General features: G+C 36.3%; 1 protein-coding gene across 5 annotated transcripts in view; it reads left to right on the top strand.

Annotated features, from left to right (window-relative positions):
- The window catches only part of COX18 (cytochrome c oxidase assembly factor COX18), a 74,610-nt gene that overhangs the window by 21,335 nt on the left and 28,887 nt on the right, over positions 1-24,388 (top strand). The window contains exon 10 of one of the 5 annotated variants that reach the window (XM_072941262.1): positions 8,487-9,818. The exons of the other annotated variants lie outside the window; for them this stretch is intronic. The gene's annotated coding sequence lies outside the window, so the exon portion shown is untranslated. Of the gene's footprint in view, positions 1-8,486; positions 9,819-24,388 lie in introns of those variants that run through there. 5 annotated transcript variants of the gene reach the window in all.

The raw sequence follows: 24,388 nt of genomic DNA, 5'->3' as shown, positions 1-24,388 counted from the left end.
GAAATAGGATTTCCTGCCTAAAACCCTTTGCTAATCATTGTTTTTAAAAATAGAGTTCAGAGTCTTCAACATGGTAACTCTGAAACACTCATCTTTAATTTATGCAGTCATTCTATTGCTGATCTTTATCCCTCTAGACTTTCTCACTTGCCTAGCAACACTGCTTCCCGTTAACTATCTGCAGCTGAAGTGTCATTTCCTCTGGGAACTTTCCCCTGCTTTGTATCTGTGCTGAGTGGTCCTCCTCTTTGTATCCATAGCTCTTTCCAAATTCTACATGGCACTTACTACACTGTATTATAACTTGAATGTGTATCCTCATTAGCATGTACCCAGTGTGAGGGCAGAAAGAGTTCCAGGTGTAGGGTTTTACCTCTTAGGCCTAGAACATGACAGATGCTTGATAAATTCTGGAATGAACAAAATAGTGACAATGATATCTATCATCTGCTGCACAGTATTTATGTCAGGTCCTGGCCTGAGTGCTTTTCATGCTTTAGCTTATTTACTGTTTGTAAGAACCTGGTAAATTAGAGGCTGTTATAATTCCCAGTTGACAAATGAAGGCATTAGGATTAAAGAGATTAAATCTCAGGCTCAAGGATGCATAGTACATAGTAATAAGTAATTTAGCCTGGATTTGAATGCACATTCCTCCTGAATCCTAAAATGAGAAATGGAAGGAAGGAGGCTGGTGGCTAGGGAGGAGTATTAACTAAATTTATATGGGAGTAGTGAATGGGGATACATGGATCCAAGACATTTACTTTGATTCTTTTACAGTAACTGAAACCAAAGCATCTATTATGGGCTGAATATTTGTGTCCCCACAAGTTTTTAGGTTGAAACCTTATGCCTAATATGATATTATTTGGAGGTGGGGTGTTTGGGAGGTAAGTAGGTAAGGAGTGTAGAGCTTTGTAAATGGAATTAGTACCTTATAAAGACCCTAGAGGGCTCCCTTGCCCACTTTTTTCATATGAGGACACAGCAAGGAGACAGTCATCTATGAACCAGAAATGGGGCTCACCAGACACTGAATCTTCTGATCTTGGACTTCCCAACCTTCAGAACTATGAAAAATAAATATTTATTGTTTAAGTCATCCCATCTATGTATTCTATTATAGCATCTCAAATGGACTAAAACAGTATCTGAGTTGGTGAAAGTCAAGATTAGAAAACAGTTACCTAAGGCTTCTTCAGATACCCAGGAATCTACTTAAAACAGTCTTTGAAACAAATGAAGACTTCTGAACATTGAAACATCTATAATTGTTGCCCAGTTTTTTAAACCTTAGGTTATGCTCAGATATCAAAAAAGAGTATAGGGATTTATCAATAAGGATATTCATTTCAGTGTTGTGAAATCAGAAATAACCTTAAGTTTCCAAAAAGGCAATTGACGGAGTTTTTTCCTATGCCCATGATGTAGTACTGTAGACATTAATGAAGATGATGGGGAAGATAATTAATGATATGGATATTCATGATGTAACTAATGGGGGAAAAGCAAATTATTGAATAATATGTATAGAGATTCTTTTGAATGAAATTAAATAAGTAACTTTATTAAAATTCCCAACAAACAAAAGTCCTGGACCAGGTGGCTTTACAGGTGAAGTCTACCAAACATTTAGAGAAGAGTTAACACCTTCTTAAGCTATTATAAAAAATTGCAAAAAAAAAAATTGCAGAGGAATGAATACTTCTCAACTCATCCTATGAAGACAGCATCACTGATACCAAAACCAGAAGAAGATATCACCAAAAAAAAAAAATTATGTAACACTATCATTGATGAACAAAGTATTAGCAAACAAAATCCAACAATACATTAAAAGGATCATACACCATGATCAAGTGGGTTTACCCCAGGTATACAAGGATGGTTCAGGATCTATAAATCAATTCAATGTGATATGCAATGTTAATAAATTAAAGAATAAAATAACAAAAAATCATCTCAATAGATGCAGAAGAGGCTTTTTGACAAAATTCAACATCTATTTATGATAAAGACTCTCTAGAAAATGGATATAGAGTAAACATACCTCAACATGATAAAGGCCATGTATGATAAGCCTTCAGCCAGCATCATACTCAGTGGTGAAAAACTGGAAACATTTCCTCTAAGAACAGAAACAAGGTAAGGATGCCTACTTTCACTCCTTTTAATAAATATATTATTGGAAGTCCTAGGTATAACAGACTGGAATCTAAACTGGAAAAGAAGTAAAACTGTCATTGTTTGCAGATGACATAGAAAATCCTGAAGACACTACCAAAAAATTACTTGAGCTCGTTAATTAGTTTGGTCAAGTTGCAGGATACAAAATTAATACACAGAAATCTGTTGCATTTCTATATACTAGCTACACACTGTCAGAGAAATTATGGAAATAATCCCATTTACAGTTGCATCAAAAATATTAATAAAATATCTAGGAATAAACCTACCTAGGAGGTAAAAGACCTATACTCAGAAAATGTTAAGATTATGATGAAAGAAACTGAAGATGACACAAACAGATAAAAAGATATACCGTGTTCATGGTTTGGAAGAATTAGTTTGTTACAATGGCCATTCTACCGAAGGCAACCTGCAGATTCAGTGCAATCCCTGTCAAAATACCAGTGGCATTTTTCACAGAACTAGAACAGATAATTTAAAAATTTGTGTGGAAACACAAAAGACCCTGAATAGCCAAAACAGTCTTAAACAGAGCTGAACAAAAAAGAACAGAGCTGAAGGAATCATGCAGGAATCATGCTTCCTGACTTGAGACTATACTACAAAACTACAGTGTTCAAAACAGTTTAATACTGGCACAAAAACAGACCAATCAGTGGAACAGAACAGAAAGCCCAGAAGTAAACCCACACACTTATGTGCTAGTCTCTGACAGTTACTCTGTGTCAGTTACTCTATGACAAAAGGAGAAAAAATATACAATGGAGAAAAGACAATCTCTTCAGTAAGTGGTGTTGTGAAAACTGGAAATAATCTTCATGTAAAAGAATGAAATTAGAACATTTTCTCACACCATTTACAAAAATAAACTCAAAATGGATTAAAGACCTAAATGTAAGGCTGGAAACCATATGAGTCCTAGGAAAAGACATAGGCAGAACACTCTTTGACATATATTGTAACAATATTTTTTTGGATCTGTCTCCTAAGTCAAAGGAAACAAAAGAAAAAAATAAACAAATATGAGCTAATTAAACTTAAAAGCCTTTTCACAGCAAAGGAAACCATTGGCAAGATCTAAAGTCAACCTACTGAATGGGAGAAAATATTTGCAAATGATATGACCAACAAAGGGTTAATATCCAAAATATATAAATAGGTCATACAACTTGACATCTAAAAAATAAAACCACACAACCTAATTTAAAAATGGGCAGACACCTGAATAGACAGCTTTCCAAAGAAGACATGCAAATGGTGAGTAGGCACATGAAAAGATGCTGTGTTGCCAATCATCAGGGAAATGCAAATCAAAACGAGTTATCACCTTGAACCTGTCAGAATGGCTGTCATCAAAAAGGCCACAAATAATAAATGTTGCTGAGGATGTGGAGATAAGGGAACCCTTGTATACTGTGGGAATGTAAATTGGTGCAGCCATTATGGAAACAGTATGAAGTTTACTCAAAAAATTAAAAATAGAACTACTGTGTAATCCAGCAGTTCCACTCCTGGCTATATATTTGGAGAAAACTGTAACACTAATTTGAAAAGATACATGCAACCCAGTGTTCATAGCAGCATTATTTACCATAGCCAAGATATGCAAGCAACCTAAGTGTCCATCAACACATAATGAATAAAGATGTATATATATATACAGTGGAATGCTACTTAGCTATTAAAAAGGAATGAAATTTTGCCATTTGCAACAACATGGATGGACTTGGAGGATATTATGCTTAGTGAAATAAGTCAAACAGAAAGAGAAATTCTGTATGTTATCACTTATATGTGGAATCTAAAAGATGAATTAGTGAATACAACAAAACAGAAACAGACTCACAGATGTAGAGAACAAACTAGTGGTTACTAGTGGGGAGACGGAAGAGGGAGTAGCAAAATAGGGGTAGGGAATTAAGAGGTACAACTACTATGTATAAAATAAATAAGCTACAAGGTTATATTGTACAGCACAGGGAATATAGCCAGTATTTTATAATAAGTATACATGGAGTATAATCTGAAAATTGTGAATCAACTACGTTGTACACCTGAAACTTACATATTGTAAGTCAACTATACCTTAATAAAAGATAAATTATAAAAGCGAAAGTTAAATCCTTATACAAAGAATAAGCCACAAAATATAGTGATAAACAGTATTTGTGATTTTTCTGAACAATTTTTGAAGCTAAAAATAGTGGAACATTAATTTTGTCATCGTGAAAAGTGTTGTTACATCTTTTCATAAACATCTATTTGGATAAAGCGAGAACCTGTATAATTTTTTTCATTAAATAAGATCTTAAGTCGTTCTTGAAAAATTATAGTTTTAATGAATTAATATTACTGAAGTGATTAAAGATTGAACTAAAACTATTAGAGTGGGGGCTAATGATTAACTTATAATGAAAAATAAAAACAATTAATGTTGAGCTTTTTATTCTTTAAAATTTTACTAATCTACCTGGTTGATGTGTCTTACAGCACAGGTGAGACAGAGATGGTAGCAATGAGCACTTGGGCTGAGCCAGTTCTGAGAAGAGTTGCAGGGGCAATTATTCAGTGCCAGAGGAATCTCATTGCCCACCCTGCAGGCTGTGTCTTAGCCAAATAGCCCAACACTGCCCACTAGTGGTTATAGAGACAAAGTATCAATGCTAATAAAGGGCTAATAAAGGTGTAATAAAAGGCTTTATTACACCTAGGACTTTCAAATTGTAATGAATATTTTTATGCTTGTAGAGCTTTATAATTCACAAGAAACAAGCCTATTTATTTCACATATGGGAAAACTGAGAAGTCAAATGAATAGCCCTAGATCTCAACGTTAGATAGTGATACAGGTGCTGGAACCTGGACTCCCGTGTCTCTAATCAGCATAATTTCTGCCAAGCTGAGCTGCCTTCTAAATTGGGTTGCTGATATCCTGAGAGTTCGAGGTATTTATCAAACCTAGTCCTGAGTTGTGGACTCAATTATGGACACAAAGCTCCTAGCTCCTCATTATTTTAAACTGTCCCCAACTTTGCTTGATGATCTATCTACACCTTGGTTGTAGATAAGCCGTTGAATCTCAGGGGTTCTGTGTATGTATTCCAGCTAATGTTACATAGAAAAGATGTGCAGATTAAAAACATCACCCCAATATTTTGTTATTGCTGCTGAGATAAAGCCGGTACACGAAGGCTGAACTTTCTGGAAATGTACTTTGTCCCTAGTAGCAATGGTAACCGGAGGATCTAATATCATTTATTGCAGACACATTTTCATTGTTAAAAGGGCATGTTATTTCTTGAGTTGAGGCTTGTGTGGAATTATTGTAGTTCCGGTTTCATCGTCTCCTGACCCCTAAAGGTAGAATTGTGGCCTTTGTGTTTTACATCTTTCTTGTGAAACAGGCAGCAAATGAAACCACAAAGGTGTTAACGAATGAGATGGTGAGATCGGTAAGTCTAACAATTTGACAGGGTGTGTATAATTACACATTTTTTCATTTGGTCTTACTTCCCCTGACAGCATTTAGAGATAGGCACATTTTACTTGATTAACTAATTTTCAAGTCTGTACCTAGAGGGAGTGCTCACCTGAATTTTGAACTGACTTGTATCAGTTCACAGAAATGAGAGTCAGATTTAGTATTAACGCCTCTAGATGGTGCATGTGACCTATATTTGGATTCAGCAGCTTTGTATGGCAGAGGCAAAGGAAGAACACTGTAGGGGAGAAGGGGTTTTTGTGGTGTGTGTGTGTGTGTGTGTGTGTGTGTGTGTTTTGTCCATTCCCCAAATTCTTTGGGGAGGCAGTCTTAAAGACCAAAAGGAAGATTGGGGCCCCTATGTGATTATTCAGTTCTCATTTCCCCAATTCCCTTTGTTTTCTCCCTTTTGAGAAAGAGAGTTCATAAAATTGATATCAATAAGAGTATGAAATTCAAGAAGAAAATCTGGAATTTTAAGATCTCATGTTTTTAGGAATGATCAAGTGACTCTTCCATGTGTATATTAGTGTATAATAGTTGTGAATAAGCATATACAGAAGGCATTCTCTTAGAATTCTAATCTTTGTCTGTGACATTTATGCACAGCCAGTCTTTTTCTCTTTCTTTGTATTTTAGCCCTGGAGTGTATAGAATCTCCACCGTTTTCTACCGCTTGTCAAGGTTAATTTAATCATTCAAGTTTTTTTTTTTGCCCCAGTTGATGTCATGTGTAACTAAGGTCAATGTCCATGATTTAGTCTAGACCTTTAGACCTTTAAAAGTCAGCAAGGAACTGAGTTTTCAGCTCTTTGGTTTTCAAGATCAATAACCTTTTCAAGCACAGAGAGTCTAATCAAATCTTGGGTCACATAATCTGTAATTAACAGAGACTGGGTTGAAGCCCAGGTCAACCAGTCTCCAAACTTAACCGTCTTTCTGCCTTACACACTCTTTCAGAAAAAACAGATTTCATTGGATTTCCAGTTATTTCATAGACTCAAAATTTGAGAATCAGTTTAGGGTTGGCAATGTTTTACTTAGTAAGGACATTTAAAGCCACCCCTAAAATCATGTCACCACTGCTTCATAAAAGGAGGGACATTTTAACACCAAGTGGGTAAGAAGATTAGATCTCAGAATCTATGGAAATCTTTTAATTTAATAATTTACTTTCATGTAAGACTCTGCATTGTTCATTTCACCAAGGACAAATGAACTCTTCATTTGTTAGTGGTCCAAGAGCTGCTTTAGAGGACCCATCTATGACAATCTCTTCATGTTTTCAAATGGAGAAACTGAGGCCCAAATAAATAAGTAATATGTTTAATCTCGTATGTCCAGTGAGTGGTAGAGAATTGAGTTTTCCTTATTTCAAGAGGTGGGAAGGTGGATAATTTTCTCCCACTCTTCTCTTTTCAGCTGTTGCTGAGTGAAGGACACACACAAATGCAAAGCAGCAGCAGTATATGGCAGGCAGAAAATAGATTCCATAATGAAATTTTCAGTTCTGTGTCATTATGGCACTTGAATTTTCTGTCAAACCCATCGTTTCTCTTTTTCCTTTGTTCTGTGTTTTGTTTTTATTAATTTTCCCCAGCTTTGTAATTAAAAAAATAAAATTGCATATATTTGAGGTGAACAACATGAAGATTTGAGGTATGTATGCAATGTGAAGTGATGACCACAAGCAAAATAATTAACATATCCATCACCTCTCATAGATACCATTTTGTGTGTGTGGGGGGGGGTCCATTTTGTTTCTGAGCCCTTTTTAGATATTTATCATTATTTATTAAAGGGAAAAAAATTATATTTACTAAGCCCTTGCTCTATGACAGGCATTTTGCTAGGGATTTTGCATACTTGAGTAATCTTTGTTTGTTCCACAGCAAAGAGTGAAATCTGTAATGAATAATAGTAAATGTCCAAGTTTTCCACATCATTGATTTTCACGATGTTTGGTATTTTCTTTAGAAATGCAGAACAATATTTTCCTGCCATTGGAATTAACCGTATTATTGTATCTGTCTACAAATTCTCCCTAGTTCTTCATTTTACTATAGCTGTGGTCAGAGGGAGGGGCCTTTTAGAAGCACCATACAATAGAGTTGGTAGAGGGAAATAAATCGTGATGAGCTGCATTTGTGTACAGATTAATAAAGGGGGACGGATAGGAGAATCAGGCCAATGCCATTTCATCCTTTGGAATCATTTCCAATTTAGAAAAATGGATGAGTATCTCCAGCAACCAATTTTCACTATATGACCACCAGGGGGCGTTCAACACTGTCAGATTGTAGTGGTTCTGCCTCCAGTAAAATTACAGCACCATAGGTTTTTCTGTAATTATGGCTTTTCTCTCTGTCCATCCTTTCTTCTTCAGAATAAGTTCAGTAGGTATTTAATGTATCGACTTCTGACGCTCTAATAAGATTCCATGGAAAATAAATAATCCTTTTATGAGGTTAGACTTTATGTGAAGTGCTGAGCTTTAGTTGTCTTTACTATTGCTTCTTAGAATAAACTTTCTAGAGCCTTCCATGAAGATGATGCTGCAGAATGAACATGCCGCTAGAATGCGCTCTGCCTCCCATCTCCAGTTTTCTCATCTTATTAAGTGCCAACCTGCTCTTTACAGCCAAAACTAAAACCCCTTTCTCCTTGATGAAATGTTTTCTGGCCCTTTGGTTTTCAGAGAACTTTCTTCTAAACTCTCACAGTATTTGGGTGTCAGTTCCAAATTCTCCACTTAGTTTTGTCTTTTCTAACACCATCAACTTCTCAACTGTTGCTTTCTTTCCTCCACCAGGTTAAGAACTCCTGGAGTTAAAGCAATTGAATTAGGCTTTCTCCCCAGGCCACAGAGGTGTACGGGTGAAAATGTGGTCTCCGTGACAATGGCATGTTTTCCAGCTCCATCCTCACTCATTTTGTGAGAACTCCAGCTCCCCAGATTCTTCCAAACTAGGTCTGCAAGTCCGCTAGGTTTTCTTCCATGTGCTGGTCTATCAGTCAGAGCAGCTGTCAGTAGTCCATGCTCTCTCTTCCCTCCTGCAGTGACATTGTTGCTACTGCCACCAAATACATCTGGAGTGCCTACTGCATGGGTGGTTCATGCCAGTTCTGTGACACCACCAGGGGTGCCCAGCAAAGCTGGCCTTCCCTCTGGTTCCTTCCCAAGATGCAGCCCCTTCAGCCTTCCTGCCCAGGCCTCTGTGCTGCAAAGGCATCTGAAGGGAGAGGGGAGTTGTTAATCCTCACTTGTGCTGTGATATGTAGCATAACTCAGTGCAGTGTAACCGTGTGCTGTAACACCTTACAGAAGTCTTAGAGAAATAGGTATTTTTGTGCTTAGTGCCTCTTGTGTACCCCTTTTTAACAAAAAGCCATCTTTTTAATTTGTTTCCAATTTACAAAATAAATCTGAGACCTTCACAAGAAGTTTTCAAATACAGAAATATTTTCCTCTATGTCTGTTGAGGGTGTGTGTGTAAAACTTTTTGTTCTTATGTAACAGATGTATTACTGTGTAACTTAAATAATTTATTTTGCAAAAGTCTGTGTCCACAAAAAACAACCATCTCTCCGTGAAACATCCAAATGGCAATGGCCTGGGCACTAACCTGACTGAAGAGGGAAAAGTCCATGTCTTTCCCTGGTTGCTTTTTTCCTAGGATCCTGAAACTTTTAATTTTGGCTCTTTTTGATGTGTGTAAATTTTAAAATTTTATGTATTCAAATCTTTTCATATGCTTTTGTGATTTCCTAGCAAGTATCGTTCACACTCAAATATCAGCAAAATATTCACATATATTTTCCTTTTGTTTTATTTTAAAACTTTTAAAAATATGAAGTTTCTTAGATTTTATGGAATAGCTTCTTTTTTTTCTTCCAAAGGTTGATCTGGTCAATTTTACACCCTTTATTGAATAATTTATTTTTATTCATTGTTTTGTGAGATTACCTCTACAATACGTTAGGTTCTTTTATGAACTTCGGTTATTTGGGGTTTCTCTGTTTTGTTTTATTGATCTGCTTGTCCCTTTCCCAATGCAACATTGACTTAATTACCTTTTTAAGAAATTACTTTGATTTTAAAATAAATGTTAATATTTGATAAAGCAAGGTTCCTTTATTGCTGAATTAAAACATTATTATGTAATCTTTTCTATTCACAATTCCAGATTAAATTTAGAATAATTTTATTCAGTTGGGATTTCTCATTATTCCATTCAATAAATCTTTATAGAGTCCTTCACTCTGCCAGGCATTCTAAGTGGTCGGAAATAGGATGTAATTATGTACAAGACAATCACTGCGCTCTTGGATTCATAGTCTTTTAGAGGAGACAAACAACAGGCAGGAATGGATATACAACACAAAGTTAGGCGGCGATCGTTGTGACAAAGGAAAAAGAACAGGGTGTGGATGGTGTTAGATCATGTTGTCCGAGAAAGGTCTTTTTGAGGAGATTGCGTTTGAATAAAGTGCAAGTGAGTAGAAAGGAGTAGCCAAGGGCAGAGGGAACATGGGTCTGGAGGAGCAGGAAGAAGGCTGGTGTGGTTGGAAGGAGTGAGGGGTGGAGGGTATGAAATCAGAGATTTAATCAGGGGTCAGATTATGTGGGTCCCTGTACTCCCTGGGAAACACTTTGGATTTTAGTCAGATGTTTTAAAATTTAAATTACGGAAAAATTATAAATTAATTTGAGAAAGAATTGATATATTTTCAAAGTTCCATCTTTCCATCAAAAAAATACGGGTCTTATCACGTTTGCTGTTTTTTCTCCCTCCTTCTTCACATTTTATAGTAAAATTATGTCATTTTTTACATAGGTTTCTCACATATTTTTAGATTATTTCTGGGTATTTTATATATGTTGAATGCTATTGTCAGTGGAGTATGTGTATTCCACTAAATATATGTCTGTGTATCTAGTTTATTTTTCTAACATGTTTTCTGGTATATAAGAAAATGTGGATATTTGTATATTTTACATCTGAGTACAAAATTTGAGATTTTCAATTAATTCTATACCACTTTTGTATAAACAATTTTATACAATGTGTAAACACTTTGTCTTCCAATGTAATGACAGATTGTCCTCTTCATTTACATATCTCTGCCAGATCAAGAGTGATGTTGGGTATCTTTGTTTATTCATTATTGATAGAAATGACTCTAGAGATATGTTTCCTGTAATGTCATTATTTAAGAATACTCCCTTATTTGCATACTAAAAGAAGTTCCTTCTAGTTCTAGCTTTTAAAATTTCTTTTCTTTTTCCTTAATAATGGGTTATTGATATTCAGATTCCTTTTTAGATCTTTTGAGATGACTATGATTTTTGTCCTTTGACTTACAGATTTAAAGAAAGATTTACAGATTCTTCTAGTATTAAACAATTGTTGGACTCCTGAAATCAATGCTATTTGATTATGGTAACTGTTCACTCCAGTCTGCTGATTAATTTACTTTGCTCTTATCTTATTTTGACCTTTCAAATCCACATAAGTGAGATTGATAGGTTTTGTATTTTAAACTCTCTTTGGTCACCTCTGCTATTTTGGTTATACTAGCTTAATAAAATGAACTGAATTACCTACTAATAAAATTGCCTGGTCCTAAATTCTTTATTACAGATAATTAGTTAATAACTTCCAGTTTCTTCCAAGCTTATCGGTTTTTCCATGTTGGATATTTTTCTTGAATTCGTTTTAATTATCTATATTTTCCCTCTCAACCTTTTATCTCATTGAGATTTTATAATTTATCAGCACAGACTTGTAGGTAGTAATTATCTGTGTTGATGGGAAAATTTCTCTCTCTTTTTTCGTTGTAAAGCCTCTCTTGTCCCTGGGACTTAAGTTTGAGACCATAGGGGCAGGGTTGGAAGGCAGTCTGAGAGATGGACTTGGAGCTCTACTCATTTGCTCTTCTATTGTCTGTGAACAAACATGTGATGTGAGGTAGGGTAGTTTATTAGTCGGAAATTAAGTTATTACAGAAAAGAAGTAGTTTGCTTGCTCACCTATGTTTGTAGACTGTGGCTCCTATCTGCTACTTGTTCCACAGCTTGTGTTTTATTAGGACAAATGACTTTTTCAGGAAGCTCTCCAGTTCCTCCTACAAATAGTAGCCTAGACTGGACCCAGGCTCCCTCTCACTAGACAATCCCAGGTACGTCTGAGTCTTAGAATGTGATCTTTCAAGATGAGGTCTATTTGACAGATACGGGATCTTCCCCAAGTGGTTCCAAATTGAAAAATGATCCGTGGGCAGAAGCTGTAGGAAGTTGGATTTGGACTTAACGTAAAGAAATTTTAGTAAATCTTGTCCCAAGCTGGAATGGGCTTCTTTGGATAGTTATACTCCCATTATTGGAAGTATCAGGATTGACTGAGTGTTCATTCAGTGAATGTTTCAGATGGGATTGAGGCCACTGAGGAGAGTACTTTAGCAGGGTAATAATCTTATCCTGTTTTGAGATTATATGATCATACTCCCTAGAATCTCCCTCAATGCACAGTTAGATGCCTTGTCAGTGAGTGAGCAGGAAGTCAAAATTAATAAACTGAAAGTAATCCACAAATTCAGTGTTTTAGGAAGCAGAGAAACCAATATGCATGGTGGAATCTGGCCCAAGCTGCTCCTAGGGTACAGACAACCCATGGGAAATGTAAACAAATGCTGCCATTGATGTCAGTGCTGTTAAAAAAAAAAGTCAGCTGGGTAATTTTAGATCAAATTGGGTTTATTCAGTGATTCATGAATCAGGCAGCATCCCATCTAGCAAAGAGAAAGGTGCTCTGAGGAACTGTTCCAAATGGAAGGTTTTTAAAGGCAGAAGGAGGGTAGAACAATGAAGTCATAAACAAAAGAAAGGTTTTTTGTTTTTTTGTTTTTTTGTTTTTTCCAGGAAAGATCATCTTCCTTTGTGGGAAGGGTAGGGTCTGTCCTGCTGATTATCTCACTAGTGCTGATCAGGTAATTCCATATTGACTGGGTAAAGTTCACATTCCAGGGAGAGGTTGAAACTGCAATTAAGTCTTGGTTTGCTGTTGTGGGGCTTAGTATAAGTGACTCATTTTGGACCTGTTATTTCTTTTTTTAACAATACTAATTGTGGTAACCATAATGATAACCACCATCAAGGAAGCACCTACATTGTGACAGTCAATAAGCAAGCATTTTGTCTGTGATGTTTTATTTATAGTTCACAAGTGCTCTGTGTAGTGGACATAATCTTCCCCACTTTATGAACTGATGCCCCATTTTTAAAGGTAAGAAAACTGGGTAAATTAGAACATCTCAAGGGCTGTGTGTGCAAATCAATTGTAGGTATGCCCAGATATGACCCTCCTAGCCCTGGAGGTGGGTAGGAAGAACATGAGGCACCTGTATTTCCAAGCCAATCACCTTTGACCAAGTGCTACCTTGCCCTAGTGTGCTGCAGAAATATAATTCTTTATACGTACCAAGATATGAAAATTGGGAAGCACATAAAATTACCTATCCAAGATGACAAGCCTCAGATAGTGCCCAATTAGAGATCCAAACCAAAGTCTGTATGACATTAAAGCCTATTTTCTCTCCACTATCCTTGCTGTCCTTGAGGATCTGAGAAGTGAGTTCTTCAGTTGGAAGCAGAGAGAAGCAGCAGGATGTGGCTAGTTATGCAACATGAATTTTACACACAAAAAAGCCATTTTGCAATGGCTGGTATGTGATGTAGACTAGCACGAGGTAAGATTGAGGACTCTGCTGTCAGACTGCCTGGATTTAAAATCAGACTATCACTTACTAACTGTTTGACTTTGGGGAAATTACTCTGCTTCTCTGTGCTTGAGGCTTTTCATTTGTGAAATAAGGAATAATTTATTGATTGACTCAACAAATATTTGCTGAGAGCCTTCTATGTATGAGGCCAAATTTTGGGGTCTGAAAATGCAGCAGTGAATAAAGTGCTTGATCTTTGAGTTTACTTGGAATTCTTGAGCTTCTTGAGTATATAGATTAATTTTTTCCCTTGACTTTATTGAATATAACATTTTGTAACTTCAAGATGTACAATGTGTTGATTTGATAAATTTATATATTACAGTGTGATTACCGTAGTAGCATTAGCTAAAACCTCTGTCACATCACATAATTATCATTTCTTTTCTGTGACAAAATTTAAGATCTATTCTTTTAGTAACTTTCAAGTATGTAGTACAGTATTGTGTTTTAATTATGGTACAATATAGGCAAGTCCTATCCATGTATAAGTGACATCATATATTCTTTGTCTTTCTCTTCCTGACTTATTTCACTTATCTAGTGTCCTCAAGGACCATCCATGTTGTTGCAAATATCAGGATTTTGTTCTTTTTCCTGGCTGAGTAATATTTCATTGCTTATATACATCTTCTTTAACCGTTTATCTATTGACAGACACTTTGGTTATTTCCATATCTTGGCTATTGTAAATAATGCTTCAGTGAACATGGGGTTTCATGTACCTCTTTCAGATCCGGTTTTAGTTTCCTTTGGATATATACCCAGCAGAAGAATTGCTAGATCGTATGGTAGTTTTTTTTTTTAATTTTTTGAGGAAACTCCATACTGTTTTCCATAGTGTCTTGCCAATTTACCTTCCCATCAACAGTGCATGAAGGTTCCCTTTCCTCCACATCCTCAGGAATATTTATCTCTTGTTTTTTTGATAATAACCATTCTAACAAGTGTGAGGTGATATTTTACTATGGTTTTGACATGCATTTCCCTGGTGATTACTGATAGTAAGCTCTTTATAGGTACCTTTGGTCATTTGTATTTGTTCTTTGGGAAAATGTCTGTTCAGTTTCTCTACTCATTTTTTAATTGGATTGCTTTTGTTATTTGTATAAATTCTTTGTATGTTTTTGATAGTAACCTCTTATCTGATACATGACTTGCAAATATTTTCTCCCATTCCATACATTACCTTTTCATTTTGTTGGTTGTTTCTTTTGCTGTGCAGAAAATTTTAGTATGACATCATTCCACTTGTTTAATTTTCCTTTTGTTACTTGTGGTTTTTGTGTCATATCCAGAAATATCATTGCTAAGAGCATTGTCAAGGAGGTTTTTTTCTATGTTTTCTTCTAGGAGTTTTACAGTTTCAGGTCTTACATTTATATTTTAAATCCATTTTGAATAAATTTTGGAGAGAGGTATAAGATAGGGGTCCAATTTTATATTTTTGTATGTGGTTATCCAGTTTTTCCAACATTTATTGAAGAAACTATCCTTTCCCCATGTGAGTATTCTTTGGCTTCCTTGTCAAATATTAGTTGACTGTTAGATTAATTTTTAAATCAAATTTGAGAAGTTACTAACCACTATTTATTTATGTTTTTTCTTCCCCTTTCTCTTTATTCTCTCCTGTGACTTCCATTGTGCATACATTGATAGCTTAATGGGATTCCACAGATATCTGAGGCTGTGTTAATTGTCTTCATTTATTTTTCTTTCTGTTTCTTGGTCTGGATAATCTCAATTGACCTGTTTTCAAGTTTTCGGATTCTTTCTTCTGCCAGTTCTGTATGAAGAAGCAGAGAGAGCAATACTGAAGTAGGTCCTACCTTAACTGGAGTACATGTAGAAGGCCTCTGAGGAGGTGACATTTGAGTTGAGACTTTTTTTTTCTTTATTTAATGGAGGTACGGGGGATTAAACCCAGGACCTCATGCATGCTAGGCATACGCTTCTACCCCTGAGCTACACCCTCCCCCTTGAGTTGAGACTTGGTCATGGCTAAATATCTGTTTCCTAAGGATGATGGGCTGTTCTGAGTCTGAACTGTAGGCTCTGCCTCTGTGGGTTGAAGAAGGGAGTTGATCTTTCCCTGGGAATCGCCATAAACCAATGCATTTGATGGAAATATCTATGTTCTTACTTGAGCTCTCCAGACAGGTAATACACATAAATGTTCTAGTTCTCAGGGCTTTTTTTTTTTTTTAATAACTCATTGCCAATTTTTTAAAACCCCTTGCATTTTCAAAGAAACCTTTATTATTTAGGCAGATTTGTATTTTTTCATGGAGAAGTGGGAGGACTTAATTATAGTTTCAACACACATTGGCATGCTTGGAGCAATTCAGAGGAAGTCAAAGAATCTGAGAATTTAATCCAAGATACTTATTCCATCTTAATAATGTTGTGACTTTATGTTTATTTTACAACTAAATATTCCCATAAGTATCGGGTAATTGGGCTTTATTCTATGGCCTGAAGGCCAATGTTCCTGAACTTGGTGAAACCAACTGAAAAAATGAATTCCAAAGATGGAATTTCTCCATGGAAAATGGGTTGCTTCCAGCCTTTGTTATTTACACCTACGGCCTGTTGGCAGCTGTTCTTTGGCCAGCTGAAACAGGCATCCTGGTATATTAAGGCAGTTTCTATGGAGACCTGAATCCAAATGATGTTGGGCCTTTGAAGATCAAAGGCAGCACACTGAATTGTTTGGAGAGCCCAGTGAAGGTTTCAGAACTTTATTGTTCTCCACAGAAAACACTACAGCCAAGACTTTGAAATGTTTTTTTCTTCTCCAGATGCATTAGAACTATGTGCACAAAATAGAAGTTTGTAGTGAATTTATCTCTTCTAATTATTTTACTGGCTATTTTACAACATCTGTCTCTGCCATAAAAAAATGATCATCTTACATCTTTCTCTTTTTCATCTTTATGTTAATAAATACATGAAGCAATAAGACACACAGAATATGCTGAGCTAGTAAATTTGGTAGCAGATAATGATTCCTTTTTTTTATTGAGTTATAGTCAGTTTACAATGTTGTGTCAATTTCTGGTTTACAGCACGATGTTTCAATTCCTTCTTTTCTTAAATCATGGGTAATCTGTTCTGTATCATTTTTCACACACTTTTCTTAATATAAACAAATGACCACGTTGCCAGACGCACACACAACTGAACTGCAGTTGTGCCTGTAAAGATTTTGACCTACAGTCGTGTTCCTTTACATAAGTATAGTCTTTAAATTGAGTCCTTATTTAGTATTTATGACACACATCCTGTTACCACAACCTTAGCAAAAATTAAAGTACAAGAAAATATTTTCCCATGAATGTGTCTTCCCAAGAGTACATTTGATGTTTATTTTGTGGATCTTGACTTAGACATGTTTCTTCTGATAAGTTCCAATTTTATTAAAGTTCTGATGAATGGCAATGAGGTATGGTATTCCTAGCTGATGGATATTGTCAAGATAAAATATCTGAATTTACTACATTTATCTGTGTACATTTGCATTCTTGGTTTCAAGGGCCATTTTAGAGTCGACTGGAAATATTATAGTTAGTTACAATATTCAAAATCCTCATATTCAACATGAAGTAATGACGTGAATACTAGGTCTGTTACATCAAGATTCACAAGATTTGTGTTTAATCTGTGCATGTGAAGTGTGGAGAGAGGGAATGGTACAGTTTAACCTTTCATGACCTTTACTTCTCAGAGATGTCCAGAACCAAAGTAGTTAAGCTACCTAAACTGTATTTACTGGAGTACAATTTTTTTAACATTCCTGTAGGAAGAAATTGCTTTTTCTACCTCACAGAAGCATATCTCTGCTCCTTCTCTTTGGGACAGTTCCATTTTGTCCCAGCTCCATTTACAGGCAAGTTCTACATATTTCCTTTACTTCTCACTCTTGCTTTCCATCCCTCATCTGCAGAGAATCAGGTGCACACTAACCAGAATCTTCTCTGATAATTCTACTTTCTCCTTCCCCTACGACAAAGAATGGACATTTGACAGGATTGCAATATATCTTAATCTGGAATTTTAACTCCTTTCTTTGCAAAGCATTGTATTTCAGTAGTGAGCAATAGCTAGGGTATAAATCAAACTGGCAAACTGGTCATTTGCCATTTAATACACAGAATCATAGGATGAAAAGTTATAGAAGGGCTTTGAGGAGTATTCATCAGTATTTTCCATCATTTTTCAATAAGATATTTCTAATGCAGAGGAAAAAGAGCCTGTTCACCAGGTGTCTGGAGGTATAGAGAAAGTTCCACTTAGAATGAGCATAATGTGTCTTTGAAGTCTACTATTTTATCTTAAAAAAAAATCCTACATCTTTGAAATTGAAGCTTTGAAAATAAATCTACTTATTTGTTCATAAAAGTACTGTTTTAAAATTACCTACCATTAAGTACAGTGGTTCCTGTTTATCCTTCACCTTTGTGTAGCACCTAGCACATGCCCAGTATAAAAAATACTGACAAGACAGTTTTATCTTATGGCCAATGAATGAACTGAGACCATTAAACGTAAAGAGATTTGTTTAAGATCACCATGGTAGAATCAGCACAAGAATTCAGGTCCAGTGACTTCCAGCCCAGTGAGTTTCCCATCAAACTCTGATGTATGTTTCAACCTGATGTCATTTCCACATGGGTTTCTGGAAACTAGGGTTTCTGTAAGTCAGGAAAATCTTTGGAACCTGACTGACCTGACTTAACCTGGTTTCTGTGAGGAAAACTACCATAAGAGTAATGTACATCTATGTATGCTTCTGACAACAGCCTAGCTCAAAAGGGGAGTTGTGGGGACGTGTGTGTGTGTGTGTGTGTGTGTGAATGAGATAGAGACAGCGGATAAATGAGGGGTGAGTGGTACTGGTGGAAACAGTGATGGGTAGCCTTCAACAGTAGCTCATCATATTTTCCCATTTTCTGAAACCACAACTCTTTCCTGAAATCCATTAGTCTGGTTTAGGCTTTAGGCTGCTGGAGGAAAGCATTATTCATTGAGTGCTGAAGAAGCTGATTCTTGTGGCATCCATGAGAGTTACTTCTGGCTGACGTCAAAATTTTCATAAAAGTTTGAATTTTCAGAGACATTTTGTGCTCTACCTGTGAGCTTGATATGAATAGTCTTGTTCTCTGTCTTCAAGATAAAACCCATGGGTAAAAAGAACTTCATTTATGCCCTATGGAAGATGCAAAATATATTTGAGAAAGATGGATGATTCTTTGTGAATAACCATTACTTAAATTTACACTGCCATTTTCATGGAAAAGGAGGGAAATTTGCTATTCTAAACTAAATTAAAGAGGAGAGAAAGGTAACACTATGTCTATTGAAAGACTTTAATAGAAGTAAAATGTATATACTCTAGTCAGCCAGACGGAAATAAGGAAAAACTTTTGTTGCTTCCTCTCATGGGTGAGATTTGAGAATTCTGGCTGTTCTCTTTGGTCAGATGCACAATTCATGGCTATTGATTACATCAATGCATTCACCAAACAATCTTGGACTTCACAGGACACCTTCTTGGTGCCAGCCACTCACAAAGATGACCAAGGTCATTTGAGCCCCAAGTTTCTTACAGTCCAGTGGAAAGGCAGCTGCATGAATAATTAATCAAAGTATAATACAATTAACCAGTTTTATGTTAGTGATATGCACCAGAAGAAGGACTGTGTTAATTGATACTATCTTGAAAGGTTAAGGAGGGTTTTGCTGAGAAGATAAGTTTAAATGCAATGAGTATGAACATTTTTCCAGGCAGGAAAGTAGAAGGAGGACAGCAGAGGCGATGAATGGATGTGGGAAAGTGCCATGCTCCCTTGGGTCAGTGAGAGGAGACGAGGTCAAGTGTAGGTCAGGTTGAGAAGGGCGTTCGTGGCATTCCAGTGTGGACGTGGGAGCCGGCCAGGCTTTCAACCAGGAAATCAGATTGGATATGGGCTCTTTAAACAGTATCTCTGACAGGAGCTTGTAGAATTATTGGGTGGTGGGTGTGAGAAGATTGGAGAGAAGGGGGACCAGTGTTATCTAATTCTGTAGCTCAGACTCAAAAATACATACAGGGTTAAAAAAATGTTCCCCAAAATACAGGTGGGTTTTAGAAAAGCTGCTTTCATCTCTGATTGGCAGGCAAGACAACAGTAAGTACAGATAAAATGAAGTTGTGTGCAGTGAGAAGGAGGGGGAGGTGTAGGAATTGTCCTAGGAAAAAATTAAAAGCTCTTTAAAATGAAACATCCAGAAAGTGATTTGTCTGAGGTTGTAGGGATGTTGGAAGCAATTACAATATTATCCTTTAGTCAACTAGAGAAGGAGAGAAGAATGAGAAGGCATATCCATATTATGTAATTATTTCACGTGATTTAATGTTAAATGAGAAAATATCCAGATAAGAAGCTTTAAAAAAAAATAGACATACCCCCGCCCCCCATGTACTCACACTCCCTAACTACCAACATCCTGCACCAGAATAGTTACGTTTGTTAAATTGATGAACCTACATTAATGTATTATTATCACCCAAAGTCCGTACTTCATATTAGGGCTCAGTCTTAGTAGTATATCTTCTGTGGGTTTGGACAAATGTGTGATGTCATGTATCCACCATTATAGTGTCTTACAGAATAGTTTCACTGTCCTAAAAATCCTCAGTACTTTGTAAAATTTTTTAATAATCATAACATTTTAGTGAAACATATGTGATATTTATATATGTGTATACATGAATATAAAAGACTAGAATTAAATTCAACAGCATGTTTTAAGAGTGCTGATTCTGGCTTATAGATTCAGAGACCCTGTTTGTCCATAGGGGACGCTACCATCCTTTCCTGTTATCTGGCCTTTTATTAGCTCACTCAAGGCTCGCTGGACACATTTCATCCTTAGACCTAAATAATGGTGAAATAGGATTACTTGTGTCAGAAGACAGTTCCTTTTTCACAAAAATTTACAATAAATATGTGGGAGAAAAGGCTCCACTTAACTCTATCTGAGAGCAGTGAAATCAACATGTCAGGGACACCTAAATAATTTAGACATATCCATATTCATGTCAGAAGAGGACAGTCATTTAGAGCCCCAAATGCTCAGATCACCCATATTTTCAGACCCTACAGCAGCAGTGTGAATGAGTTAAGAAATGCCAGCGCAACTATTCTCTGCAAAGCAGCTGCAGTAGGGTGGTATGGAGAGGGTATGGTACACATGTGTAGAGTCAGGTTCTGATTGAGATTTTTTTTAAAGTGTAGTCACTACTTGGGGGCAAAAAAGAAAAAGGAAAAAGAAAAATTAATGACAACATTTAAAGAGAAAAAGTGACACAAGGAGCAACAACATTCTAGAAGAAAATAGCTTGCCATCTAAATAAAGCCTATCTCAGACTCTCTTATCATGTTCCCCTTAATTTTGGGAATATAGAGCAAGAGAAAAAAAGTGAAGAGTGAAATTTTGCTTAGTTATGAATGGAATAAAAAGGAATTTTCATAGCATCCTTTAAATAAGAATTACAGTTCTGTCTGAAGATAAATGGACAGTTCTAGGATTACAGATAGGATAGATAGACCAAGTTCATGGATACTTTTGGAAAACGAAAGGCTGATATTTTAATGAAATCCAAAGTTGGAAGACTAAAAAAGAGGAATGTGTTTTGTGTCATGAAAGAATAATTCTAAGAATGTGTTTTCCTTTTTCCGTTACCTTTGCTTTCCCATGAATTAAACATGGGCACAACTGTCTTCTTTTCGAACATTAGAAGAGAAAAATAAAGGACACTGTGAACTCATCTACTAAACAGAAACAGACTCACAGACATAGTAAACAATCTATGGTTACCAGGGAAAAGGAATGGGAAGGAGCTAATTTGAGGAGTTTGAGATTTGCAAATATTAGCCGCTATATATAAAAAAAAGATTAAAAAAATACAAGCTTCTTCTGTATAGCACAGGGAACTATATCCAATATCTTGTAATAACCTTTAATGAAAAAGAATATGAGAATGAGTATATGCATGTATATACATGACTGGGACATTGTGCTACACACCAGAAATTGACACATAGTAACTGACTGTACTTCAATTAAAAAAAAAGAACATTGGAATGCCACCTTTTGAAATAATTTCCATTTTTTGATGGCATTTAATTAAGGACATGTTTTGGATATGCTTGAGAAGGCAGGAAAGATTTGGCTATATGCACATTTACATCCAGCTATAAATCCAGTTTCTTTACCTCTTGATTTTTGAAGGCAGTGTTGAGAGGGAGCACAGCTGGCGATGAATGTGGATAGACGCATGAAAGGATTTCTTGGTCTGATGTGAGGCCAGTTTCTCCACTCCTCACCTTTCCTAACCATTTCTAGAATCCATCATTAGTATGACTTCAGTGAAGCATGCAAATCTCTCTTCTTCAGAGTATTGTGCACAGTGACAATGTGCATTCCATCCCTGAGATGCTTTTGAGTAAATAAGTGCTACTTTATTAAAATCCGAATTTGCAAGGGTATGAACTAAATATCAAATCTTCAAAGCTCCTTTGTGACATAGATTACCGATGCTGACTCTCATTCGTCATGTAGCAAAAGTGTGTGGGAACATGTGTGAGTGGCAGTGAAGGAATGGGGAGAATTTTCCTGCTGACATCGGAGACGTTAGAATATCAGTGACATCAAAACTCCTTTTTGTGAAGGGGTCTGCAAGACTTGAGAAAAGCAAACTAACTAACTAGCCCACTAACTAACAACAGCAAAGAAATTCACTGAATTGGACAGTTGTGCTGTGTGTACCTTTCTGAATATATGATGTACTTAACAAAATTTATGTTAAAAAATAGTGGGGAGAGTATTTTGGGGTTGTCAGGTACCCAAGCCACCGGGTTTAGGGCATTTAAATAATAAAGACAGATGTTGATTGCTGGTTTCTGGTGAAAATGTCACCTCTAGGTAGGAAATTTATCTGGAGATAGCTGACAACTGTCCTTAAAGCTTGAGATACTGTTTGATTGTTATGGGGGAGAAATGTTTTTGAGAATATCATTTTAAAAATATACTCTATCATAGCTCTAGGGGAATGTGTCCCACGTTCCATCAGGGAAGGGGTCATAAAAATTGAACTAGCAATCTGTTTCTTAGTTGTCAAATGCTTGTACACTTGGGGATGGATGCCTGGGTCATGAAAAGAGAAATTCATCAAAGCTATGAGAATGTTTTAAAAAGTGGGCCAGCAATGGTACAAGCAAGTCTGCTGGAAGAAAGAATGGAAGTGACAGTAGCAATTACAGAATTGATTGGAGACTATAATTCAAGGAGAAAATGACCCTTGACCCCTCCAGGACTCAGTGGGACAGGAAAGTGTTAGGGATTTGATATCTCAGAGCTTAATATTCAAACACAGCTAGGATTCTTACCTATATACTTGCTTGTTCCTATAACTTCCTCCTCCCCACCCTGGCCCTCCTCCTACAAGTGACATGGGGAAACAGGGAGCATATTCTAATTACTATTTTAATTGTCATCCTATCTTGATTGTTCCCTAAACTGAAATGATTTCAGGAAATAGGTTTATATTTTAAATTAAAATAGCTAGAATGTAGAAGGCAGACTTCATTTAAAATATGTATGTGTCAGTATAAGTATAGGTGTATTTAGTCCTATCTTGTGACAATGTTCAATTTACACATAGATAATAAGCAACTAATTTATATACAGCATTATCCTAAGTGTTGAGTAGGGTACCAGGAAGTTAAGACCCAGCCTCAACTCCCAAGAAATTTAGTAAGAGAACGGATAAACTATTCATCTGCTTCTAAGTTCTCAGTTCGGTGGTTTGTGTGATGAATTATTCAAGTTAGGCTAGCTGCCATAAAAATAAAACAACTCCCAAACTGAACAGTTTACATGTCGTTTGTTGCAGGTCAGTAGGGGTGGAAGGATTTAGTCCACACAGTAATTTAGGGCCCTAGATTCCTTATTATCCATGCTGCTACATCATGTAGGGTCTTGGAATCCTCCATTGGATTCTCTGCATTTGGACTTCAGTTAGGGGACCAGGCCTGGAAGATTTCTTTGTAGGCTCTAGGCCTGGAAGTGGTGAATGTCGTCACTTCTGTTACATTCTAATGACCCACTGACTAAAAGGAGATCTGAGAATTTCAGTCTTTCTGTGTTCACAGAGGAAAACACAGTGGAGTCTAATGACATATAGCATGGTCTATGCCTTTTCTAATTTCTGGGAGCTTGAACTGGATTTGCTCATCCATCATTAAATTTCCCACCTTTTAGTAGGAAATAGAATCATGGAAGACAATGAACACTTACCAGTTGCCTATTATATACATACATGATCTCAATTAGCCCTCAGTCAACTGCAATTGGTATGGTTGTAGATTACCTGCATAATTGCTGAGGTGGGGAGAAGTCAGGGAGCTTGCTTAAGGACACTTCCAGAGATTGGCGGAGTTAAGTATAGACCCACGTCTCCTTCCAAGGCATTTGCTCTTTTTTTTTTTTATTCCCTGAAGTGGGAAGTTCAGCTCAGGATCAACAAGTATTTGTTGAATGAGTGAAAAGATAAAAGAATTAAGTTATGCAAAAGACAAAAGTAAGAAATTCAGAAAAAAATTCAAGAAACATTTATGGGGTGTAATAATGAAAAAAAAAAAGACAGTAAAAGTAAATATGTGTGCTTAGAATGAAAAGAAATAGGTACTCAGCACTCAGCTGTAGTCCTACCCTAAAGCTAGAGAGCAGTGGTTGCTTCTTTTGTTTTTGAGCCATCCATTCACTCAACAAATATTTGATGAGACCCAACCATGTGTACGTCAAAGATACAGGAATAAAGAAGACATAGTTCTTTCCCTCGTGAAGCAAGCTTGCACACACAAGGGATATGAATAACCACTGTCT

The sequence above is a fragment of the Vicugna pacos genome, chromosome 2, assembly GCF_048564905.1.
Source record: "Vicugna pacos chromosome 2, VicPac4, whole genome shotgun sequence".
NCBI classification, from domain to species: domain Eukaryota; kingdom Metazoa; phylum Chordata; class Mammalia; order Artiodactyla; family Camelidae; genus Vicugna; species Vicugna pacos.
The sequence above is the reverse complement of the archived record's forward strand: the minus strand, read 5'-3'. Positions and strand labels throughout refer to the sequence as shown.